This window comes from Oncorhynchus clarkii, unplaced genomic scaffold (genome assembly GCF_045791955.1).
Source record: "Oncorhynchus clarkii lewisi isolate Uvic-CL-2024 unplaced genomic scaffold, UVic_Ocla_1.0 unplaced_contig_1060_pilon_pilon, whole genome shotgun sequence".
Lineage (NCBI taxonomy): Eukaryota > Metazoa > Chordata > Actinopteri > Salmoniformes > Salmonidae > Oncorhynchus > Oncorhynchus clarkii.
This window is the reverse complement of record NW_027259346.1, coordinates 27,257-33,831: the sequence shown is the minus strand read 5'-3', so window position 1 is coordinate 33,831 and position 6,575 is coordinate 27,257. Positions and strand designations below refer to the sequence as shown.

The window sequence follows — 6,575 nt, the reverse complement described above, 5'->3', positions numbered from 1 at the left end:
AGCGAAAGGCAATCTCAAAAAGCGGAAGAAATTGCATATACTGTAGCCATAATTTGTAGCACAGATTGTTGGATGAAATACAAACTAAGCTTGCTTACTTATTTCAAAGCGAGGGCACATATTTCAGCCTTGTGGGAAAAAACGGACAAAGAGTTGAAATTCCACAAGGCAGTGACAAAAAGCTTACAGCACCTGGTATTCCCAGGCGGTCTCCCATCCAAGTACTAACCAGGCCCGACCCTGCTTAGCTTCCGAGATCGGACGAGATCAGGCGTACTCAGGCCGGTGTGGCCGTAAGCGAAAGGCAATCTCAAAAAGTGGAAGAAATTGCATATACTGTAGCCATAATTTGTAGCACAGATTGTTGGATGAAATACAAACTAACCTTGCTTACTTATTTCAAAGCGAGGGCACATATTTCAGCCTTGTGGGAAAAAACGGACAAAGAGTTGAAATTCCACAAGGCAGTGACAAAAAGCTTACAGCACCTGGTATTCCCAGGCGGTCTCCCATCCAAGTACTAACCAGGCCCGACCCTGCTTAGCTTCCGAGATCGGACGAGATCAGGCGTACTCAGGCCGGTGTGGCCGTAAGCGAAAGGCAATCTCAAAAAGTGGAAGAAATTGCATATACTGTAGCCATAATTTGTAGCACAGATTGTTGGATGAAATACAAACTAAGCTTGCTTACTTATTTCAAAGCGAGGGCACATATTTCAGCCTTGTGGGAAAAAACGGACAAAGAGTTGAAATTCCACAAGGCAGTGACAAAAAGCTTACAGCACCTGGTATTCCCAGGCGGTCTCCCATCCAAGTACTAACCAGGCCCGACCCTGCTTAGCTTCCGAGATCGGACGAGATCAGGCGTACTCAGGCCGGTGTGGCCGTAAGCGAAAGGCAATCTCAAAAAGCGGAAGAAATTGCATATACTGTAGCCATAATTTGTAGCACAGATTGTTGGATGAAATACAAACTAAGCTTGCTTACTTATTTCAAAGCGAGGGCACATATTTCAGCCTTGTGGGAAAAAACGGACAAAGAGTTGAAATTCCACAAGGCAGTGACAAAAAGCTTACAGCACCTGGTATTCCCAGGCGGTCTCCCATCCAAGTACTAACCAGGCCCGACCCTGCTTAGCTTCCGAGATCGGACGAGATCAGGCGTACTCAGGCCGGTGTGGCCGTAAGCGAAAGGCAATCTCAAAAAGTGGATGAAATTGCATATACTGTAGCCATAATTTGTAGCACAGATTGTTGGATGAAATACAAACTAACCTTGCTTACTTATTTCAAAGCGAGGGCACATATTTCAGCCTTGTGGGAAAAAACGGACAAAGAGTTGAAATTCCACAAGGCAGTGACAAAAAGCTTACAGCACCTGGTATTCCCAGGCGGTCTCCCATCCAAGTACTAACCAGGCCCGACCCTGCTTAGCTTCCGAGATCGGACGAGATCAGGCGTACTCAGGCCGGTGTGGCCGTAAGCGAAAGGCAATCTCAAAAAGTGGACTCAAAAAGAAATTGCATATACTGTAGCCATAATTTGTAGCACAGATTGTTGGATGAAATACAAACTAACCTTGCTTACTTATTTCAAAGCGAGGGCACATATTTCAGCCTTGTGGGAAAAAACGGACAAAGAGTTGAAATTCCACAAGGCAGTGACAAAAAGCTTACAGCACCTGGTATTCCCAGGCGGTCTCCCATCCAAGTACTAACCAGGCCCGACCCTGCTTAGCTTCCGAGATCGGACGAGATCAGGCGTACTCAGGCCGGTGTGGCCGTAAGCGAAAGGCAATCTCAAAAAGTGGAAGAAATTGCATATACTGTAGCCATAATTTGTAGCACAGATTGTTGGATGAAATACAAACTAACCTTGCTTACTTATTTCAAAGCGAGGGCACATATTTCAGCCTTGTGGGAAAAAACGGACAAAGAGTTGAAATTCCACAAGGCAGTGACAAAAAGCTTACAGCACCTGGTATTCCCAGGCGGTCTCCCATCCAAGTACTAACCAGGCCCGACCCTGCTTAGCTTCCGAGATCGGACGAGATCAGGCGTACTCAGGCCGGTGTGGCCGTAAGCGAAAGGCAATCTCAAAAAGTGGAAGAAATTGCATATACTGTAGCCATAATTTGTAGCACAGATTGTTGGATGAAATACAAACTAACCTTGCTTACTTATTTCAAAGCGAGGGCACATATTTCAGCCTTGTGGGAAAAAACGGACAAAGAGTTGAAATTCCACAAGGCAGTGACAAAAAGCTTACAGCACCTGGTATTCCCAGGCGGTCTCCCATCCAAGTACTAACCAGGCCCGACCCTGCTTAGCTTCCGAGATCGGACGAGATCAGGCGTACTCAGGCCGGTGTGGCCGTAAGCGAAAGGCACTATGTCTCAAAAAGCTGGATTTTCACCATTTAGAAATTGCATATACTGTAGCCATAATTTGTAGCACAGATTGTTGGATGAAATACAAACTAACCTTGCTTACTTATTTCAAAGCGAGGGCACATATTTCAGCCTTGTGGGAAAAAACGGACAAAGAGTTGAAATTCCACAAGGCAGTGACAAAAAGCTTACAGCACCTGGTATTCCCAGGCGGTCTCCCATCCAAGTACTAACCAGGCCCGACCCTGCTTAGCTTCCGAGATCGGACGAGATCAGGCGTACTCAGGCCGGTGTGGCCGTAAGCGAAAGGCAATCTCAAAAAGTGGAAGAAATTGCATATACTGTAGCCATAATTTGTAGCACAGATTGTTGGATGAAATACAAACTAACCTTGCTTACTTATTTCAAAGCGAGGGCACATATTTCAGCCTTGTGGGAAAAAACGGACAAAGAGTTGAAATTCCACAAGGCAGTGACAAAAAGCTTACAGCACCTGGTATTCCCAGGCGGTCTCCCATCCAAGTACTAACCAGGCCCGACCCTGCTTAGCTTCCGAGATCGGACGAGATCAGGCGTACTCAGGCCGGTGTGGCCGTAAGCGAAAGGCAATCTCAAAAAGTGGAAGAAATTGCATATACTGTAGCCATAATTTGTAGCACAGATTGTTGGATGAAATACAAACTAACCTTGCTTACTTATTTCAAAGCGAGGGCACATATTTCAGCCTTGTGGGAAAAAACGGACAAAGAGTTGAAATTCCACAAGGCAGTGACAAAAAGCTTACAGCACCTGGTATTCCCAGGCGGTCTCCCATCCAAGTACTAACCAGGCCCGACCCTGCTTAGCTTCCGAGATCGGACGAGATCAGGCGTACTCAGGCCGGTGTGGCCGTAAGCGAAAGGCAATCTCAAAAAGTGGATGAAATTGCATATACTGTAGCCATAATTTGTAGCACAGATTGTTGGATGAAATACAAACTAACCTTGCTTACTTATTTCAAAGCGAGGGCACATATTTCAGCCTTGTGGGAAAAAACGGACAAAGAGTTGAAATTCCACAAGGCAGTGACAAAAAGCTTACAGCACCTGGTATTCCCAGGCGGTCTCCCATCCAAGTACTAACCAGGCCCGACCCTGCTTAGCTTCCGAGATCGGACGAGATCAGGCGTACTCAGGCCGGTGTGGCCGTAAGCGAAAGGCAATCTCAAAAAGTGGAAGAAATTGCATATACTGTAGCCATAATTTGTAGCACAGATTGTTGGATGAAATACAAACTAACCTTGCTTACTTATTTCAAAGCGAGGGCACATATTTCAGCCTTGTGGGAAAAAACGGACAAAGAGTTGAAATTCCACAAGGCAGTGACAAAAAGCTTACAGCACCTGGTATTCCCAGGCGGTCTCCCATCCAAGTACTAACCAGGCCCGACCCTGCTTAGCTTCCGAGATCGGACGAGATCAGGCGTACTCAGGCCGGTGTGGCCGTAAGCGAGAAACTATCTCTTGGTGCACTATGTAAAGTCAAAGTGAGCCTGATTAACAGCTGTTGCATTTTCACCATTTAGATAAGCATCTTTGTGTCACTCAAAAAGTGGAAGAAATTGCATATACTGTAGCCATAATTTGTAGCACAGATTGTTGGATGAAATACAAACTAACCTTGCTTACTTATTTCAAAGCGAGGGCACATATTTCAGCCTTGTGGGAAAAAACGGACAAAGAGTTGAAATTCCACAAGGCAGTGACAAAAAGCTTACAGCACCTGGTATTCCCAGGCGGTCTCCCATCCAAGTACTAACCAGGCCCGACCCTGCTTAGCTTCCGAGATCGGACGAGATCAGGCGTACTCAGGCCGGTGTGGCCGTAAGCGAAAGGCAATCTCAAAAAGTGGAAGAAATTGCATATACTGTAGCCATAATTTGTAGCACAGATTGTTGGATGAAATACAAACTAACCTTGCTTACTTATTTCAAAGCGAGGGCACATATTTCAGCCTTGTGGGAAAAAACGGACAAAGAGTTGAAATTCCACAAGGCAGTGACAAAAAGCTTACAGCACCTGGTATTCCCAGGCGGTCTCCCATCCAAGTACTAACCAGGCCCGACCCTGCTTAGCTTCCGAGATCGGACGAGATCAGGCGTACTCAGGCCGGTGTGGCCGTAAGCGAAAGGCAATCTCAAAAAGTGGAAGAAATTGCATATACTGTAGCCATAATTTGTAGCACAGATTGTTGGATGAAATACAAACTAACCTTGCTTACTTATTTCAAAGCGAGGGCACATATTTCAGCCTTGTGGGAAAAAACGGACAAAGAGTTGAAATTCCACAAGGCAGTGACAAAAAGCTTACAGCACCTGGTATTCCCAGGCGGTCTCCCATCCAAGTACTAACCAGGCCCGACCCTGCTTAGCTTCCGAGATCGGACGAGATCAGGCGTACTCAGGCCGGTGTGGCCGTAAGCGAAAGGCAATCTCAAAAAGTGGAAGAAATTGCATATACTGTAGCCATAATTTGTAGCACAGATTGTTGGATGAAATACAAACTAACCTTGCTTACTTATTTCAAAGCGAGGGCACATATTTCAGCCTTGTGGGAAAAAACGGACAAAGAGTTGAAATTCCACAAGGCAGTGACAAAAAGCTTACAGCACCTGGTATTCCCAGGCGGTCTCCCATCCAAGTACTAACCAGGCCCGACCCTGCTTAGCTTCCGAGATCGGACGAGATCAGGCGTACTCAGGCCGGTGTGGCCGTAAGCGAAAGGCAATCTCAAAAAGTGGATGAAATTGCATATACTGTAGCCATAATTTGTAGCACAGATTGTTGGATGAAATACAAACTAACCTTGCTTACTTATTTCAAAGCGAGGGCACATATTTCAGCCTTGTGGGAAAAAACGGACAAAGAGTTGAAATTCCACAAGGCAGTGACAAAAAGCTTACAGCACCTGGTATTCCCAGGCGGTCTCCCATCCAAGTACTAACCAGGCCCGACCCTGCTTAGCTTCCGAGATCGGACGAGATCAGGCGTACTCAGGCCGGTGTGGCCGTAAGCGAAAGGCAATCTCAAAAAGTGGAAGAAATTGCATATACTGTAGCCATAATTTGTAGCACAGATTGTTGGATGAAATACAAACTAACCTTGCTTACTTATTTCAAAGCGAGGGCACATATTTCAGCCTTGTGGGAAAAAACGGACAAAGAGTTGAAATTCCACAAGGCAGTGACAAAAAGCTTACAGCACCTGGTATTCCCAGGCGGTCTCCCATCCAAGTACTAACCAGGCCCGACCCTGCTTAGCTTCCGAGATCGGACGAGATCAGGCGTACTCAGGCCGGTGTGGCCGTAAGCGAAAACTATCTCTTGGTGCACTATGTAAAGTCAAAGTGAGCCTGATTAACAGCTGTTGCATTTTCACCATTTAGATAAGCATCTTTGGTCACTCAAAAAGTGGAAGAAATTGCATATACTGTAGCCATAATTTGTAGCACAGATTGTTGGATGAAATACAAACTAACCTTGCTTACTTATTTCAAAGCGAGGGCACATATTTCAGCCTTGTGGGAAAAAACGGACAAAGAGTTGAAATTCCACAAGGCAGTGACAAAAAGCTTACAGCACCTGGTATTCCCAGGCGGTCTCCCATCCAAGTACTAACCAGGCCCGACCCTGCTTAGCTTCCGAGATCGGACGAGATCAGGCGTACTCAGGCCGGTGTGGCCGTAAGCGAAAGGCAATCTCAAAAAGTGGAAGAAATTGCATATACTGTAGCCATAATTTGTAGCACAGATTGTTGGATGAAATACAAACTAACCTTGCTTACTTATTTCAAAGCGAGGGCACATATTTCAGCCTTGTGGGAAAAAACGGACAAAGAGTTGAAATTCCACAAGGCAGTGACAAAAAGCTTACAGCACCTGGTATTCCCAGGCGGTCTCCCATCCAAGTACTAACCAGGCCCGACCCTGCTTAGCTTCCGAGATCGGACGAGATCAGGCGTACTCAGGCCGGTGTGGCCGTAAGCGAAAGGCAATCTCAAAAAGTGGATGAAATTGCATATACTGTAGCCATAATTTGTAGCACAGATTGTTGGATGAAATACAAACTAACCTTGCTTACTTATTTCAAAGCGAGGGCACATATTTCAGCCTTGTGGGAAAAAACGGACAAAGAGTTGAAATTCCACAAGGCA

At 45.8% G+C, this 6,575-nt stretch overlaps 21 non-coding genes across 21 annotated transcripts; all 21 read right to left on the bottom strand.

Annotated features, from left to right (window-relative positions):
• Positions 1-180: 180 nt before the first annotated feature.
• Positions 181-299, bottom strand: LOC139400043 (5S ribosomal RNA). The gene has a single exon (XR_011632370.1). It is a non-coding gene; the product is annotated as a 5S ribosomal RNA (ribosomal RNA).
• A 177-nt stretch (positions 300-476) lies between these two features.
• On the bottom strand, positions 477-595 carry LOC139400042 (5S ribosomal RNA). Its single transcript, XR_011632369.1, has one exon. It is a non-coding gene; the product is annotated as a 5S ribosomal RNA (ribosomal RNA).
• Positions 596-772: 177 nt separating this feature from the next.
• LOC139400041 (5S ribosomal RNA) lies at positions 773-891 on the bottom strand. Its single transcript, XR_011632368.1, has one exon. It is a non-coding gene; the product is annotated as a 5S ribosomal RNA (ribosomal RNA).
• Positions 892-1,068: 177 nt separating this feature from the next.
• On the bottom strand, positions 1,069-1,187 carry LOC139400039 (5S ribosomal RNA). Its single transcript, XR_011632366.1, has one exon. It is a non-coding gene; the product is annotated as a 5S ribosomal RNA (ribosomal RNA).
• Positions 1,188-1,364: 177 nt separating this feature from the next.
• On the bottom strand, positions 1,365-1,483 carry LOC139400038 (5S ribosomal RNA). Its single transcript, XR_011632365.1, has one exon. It is a non-coding gene; the product is annotated as a 5S ribosomal RNA (ribosomal RNA).
• Positions 1,484-1,667: 184 nt separating this feature from the next.
• Positions 1,668-1,786, bottom strand: LOC139400037 (5S ribosomal RNA). Its single transcript, XR_011632364.1, has one exon. It is a non-coding gene; the product is annotated as a 5S ribosomal RNA (ribosomal RNA).
• A 177-nt stretch (positions 1,787-1,963) lies between these two features.
• On the bottom strand, positions 1,964-2,082 carry LOC139400036 (5S ribosomal RNA). Its single transcript, XR_011632363.1, has one exon. It is a non-coding gene; the product is annotated as a 5S ribosomal RNA (ribosomal RNA).
• Positions 2,083-2,259: 177 nt separating this feature from the next.
• Positions 2,260-2,378, bottom strand: LOC139400035 (5S ribosomal RNA). Its single transcript, XR_011632362.1, has one exon. It is a non-coding gene; the product is annotated as a 5S ribosomal RNA (ribosomal RNA).
• A 194-nt stretch (positions 2,379-2,572) lies between these two features.
• On the bottom strand, positions 2,573-2,691 carry LOC139400034 (5S ribosomal RNA). Its single transcript, XR_011632361.1, has one exon. It is a non-coding gene; the product is annotated as a 5S ribosomal RNA (ribosomal RNA).
• A 177-nt stretch (positions 2,692-2,868) lies between these two features.
• Positions 2,869-2,987, bottom strand: LOC139400032 (5S ribosomal RNA). The gene has a single exon (XR_011632360.1). It is a non-coding gene; the product is annotated as a 5S ribosomal RNA (ribosomal RNA).
• Positions 2,988-3,164: 177 nt separating this feature from the next.
• On the bottom strand, positions 3,165-3,283 carry LOC139400031 (5S ribosomal RNA). Its single transcript, XR_011632359.1, has one exon. It is a non-coding gene; the product is annotated as a 5S ribosomal RNA (ribosomal RNA).
• Positions 3,284-3,460: 177 nt separating this feature from the next.
• On the bottom strand, positions 3,461-3,579 carry LOC139400030 (5S ribosomal RNA). Its single transcript, XR_011632358.1, has one exon. It is a non-coding gene; the product is annotated as a 5S ribosomal RNA (ribosomal RNA).
• Positions 3,580-3,756: 177 nt separating this feature from the next.
• LOC139400029 (5S ribosomal RNA) lies at positions 3,757-3,875 on the bottom strand. The gene has a single exon (XR_011632357.1). It is a non-coding gene; the product is annotated as a 5S ribosomal RNA (ribosomal RNA).
• A 260-nt stretch (positions 3,876-4,135) lies between these two features.
• On the bottom strand, positions 4,136-4,254 carry LOC139400027 (5S ribosomal RNA). The gene has a single exon (XR_011632355.1). It is a non-coding gene; the product is annotated as a 5S ribosomal RNA (ribosomal RNA).
• Positions 4,255-4,431: 177 nt separating this feature from the next.
• LOC139400026 (5S ribosomal RNA) lies at positions 4,432-4,550 on the bottom strand. Its single transcript, XR_011632354.1, has one exon. It is a non-coding gene; the product is annotated as a 5S ribosomal RNA (ribosomal RNA).
• A 177-nt stretch (positions 4,551-4,727) lies between these two features.
• LOC139400025 (5S ribosomal RNA) lies at positions 4,728-4,846 on the bottom strand. The gene has a single exon (XR_011632353.1). It is a non-coding gene; the product is annotated as a 5S ribosomal RNA (ribosomal RNA).
• Positions 4,847-5,023: 177 nt separating this feature from the next.
• LOC139400024 (5S ribosomal RNA) lies at positions 5,024-5,142 on the bottom strand. The gene has a single exon (XR_011632352.1). It is a non-coding gene; the product is annotated as a 5S ribosomal RNA (ribosomal RNA).
• A 177-nt stretch (positions 5,143-5,319) lies between these two features.
• LOC139400023 (5S ribosomal RNA) lies at positions 5,320-5,438 on the bottom strand. The gene has a single exon (XR_011632351.1). It is a non-coding gene; the product is annotated as a 5S ribosomal RNA (ribosomal RNA).
• A 177-nt stretch (positions 5,439-5,615) lies between these two features.
• On the bottom strand, positions 5,616-5,734 carry LOC139400022 (5S ribosomal RNA). Its single transcript, XR_011632350.1, has one exon. It is a non-coding gene; the product is annotated as a 5S ribosomal RNA (ribosomal RNA).
• A 258-nt stretch (positions 5,735-5,992) lies between these two features.
• On the bottom strand, positions 5,993-6,111 carry LOC139400021 (5S ribosomal RNA). Its single transcript, XR_011632349.1, has one exon. It is a non-coding gene; the product is annotated as a 5S ribosomal RNA (ribosomal RNA).
• Positions 6,112-6,288: 177 nt separating this feature from the next.
• On the bottom strand, positions 6,289-6,407 carry LOC139400020 (5S ribosomal RNA). The gene has a single exon (XR_011632348.1). It is a non-coding gene; the product is annotated as a 5S ribosomal RNA (ribosomal RNA).
• Positions 6,408-6,575: the final 168 nt, after the last annotated feature.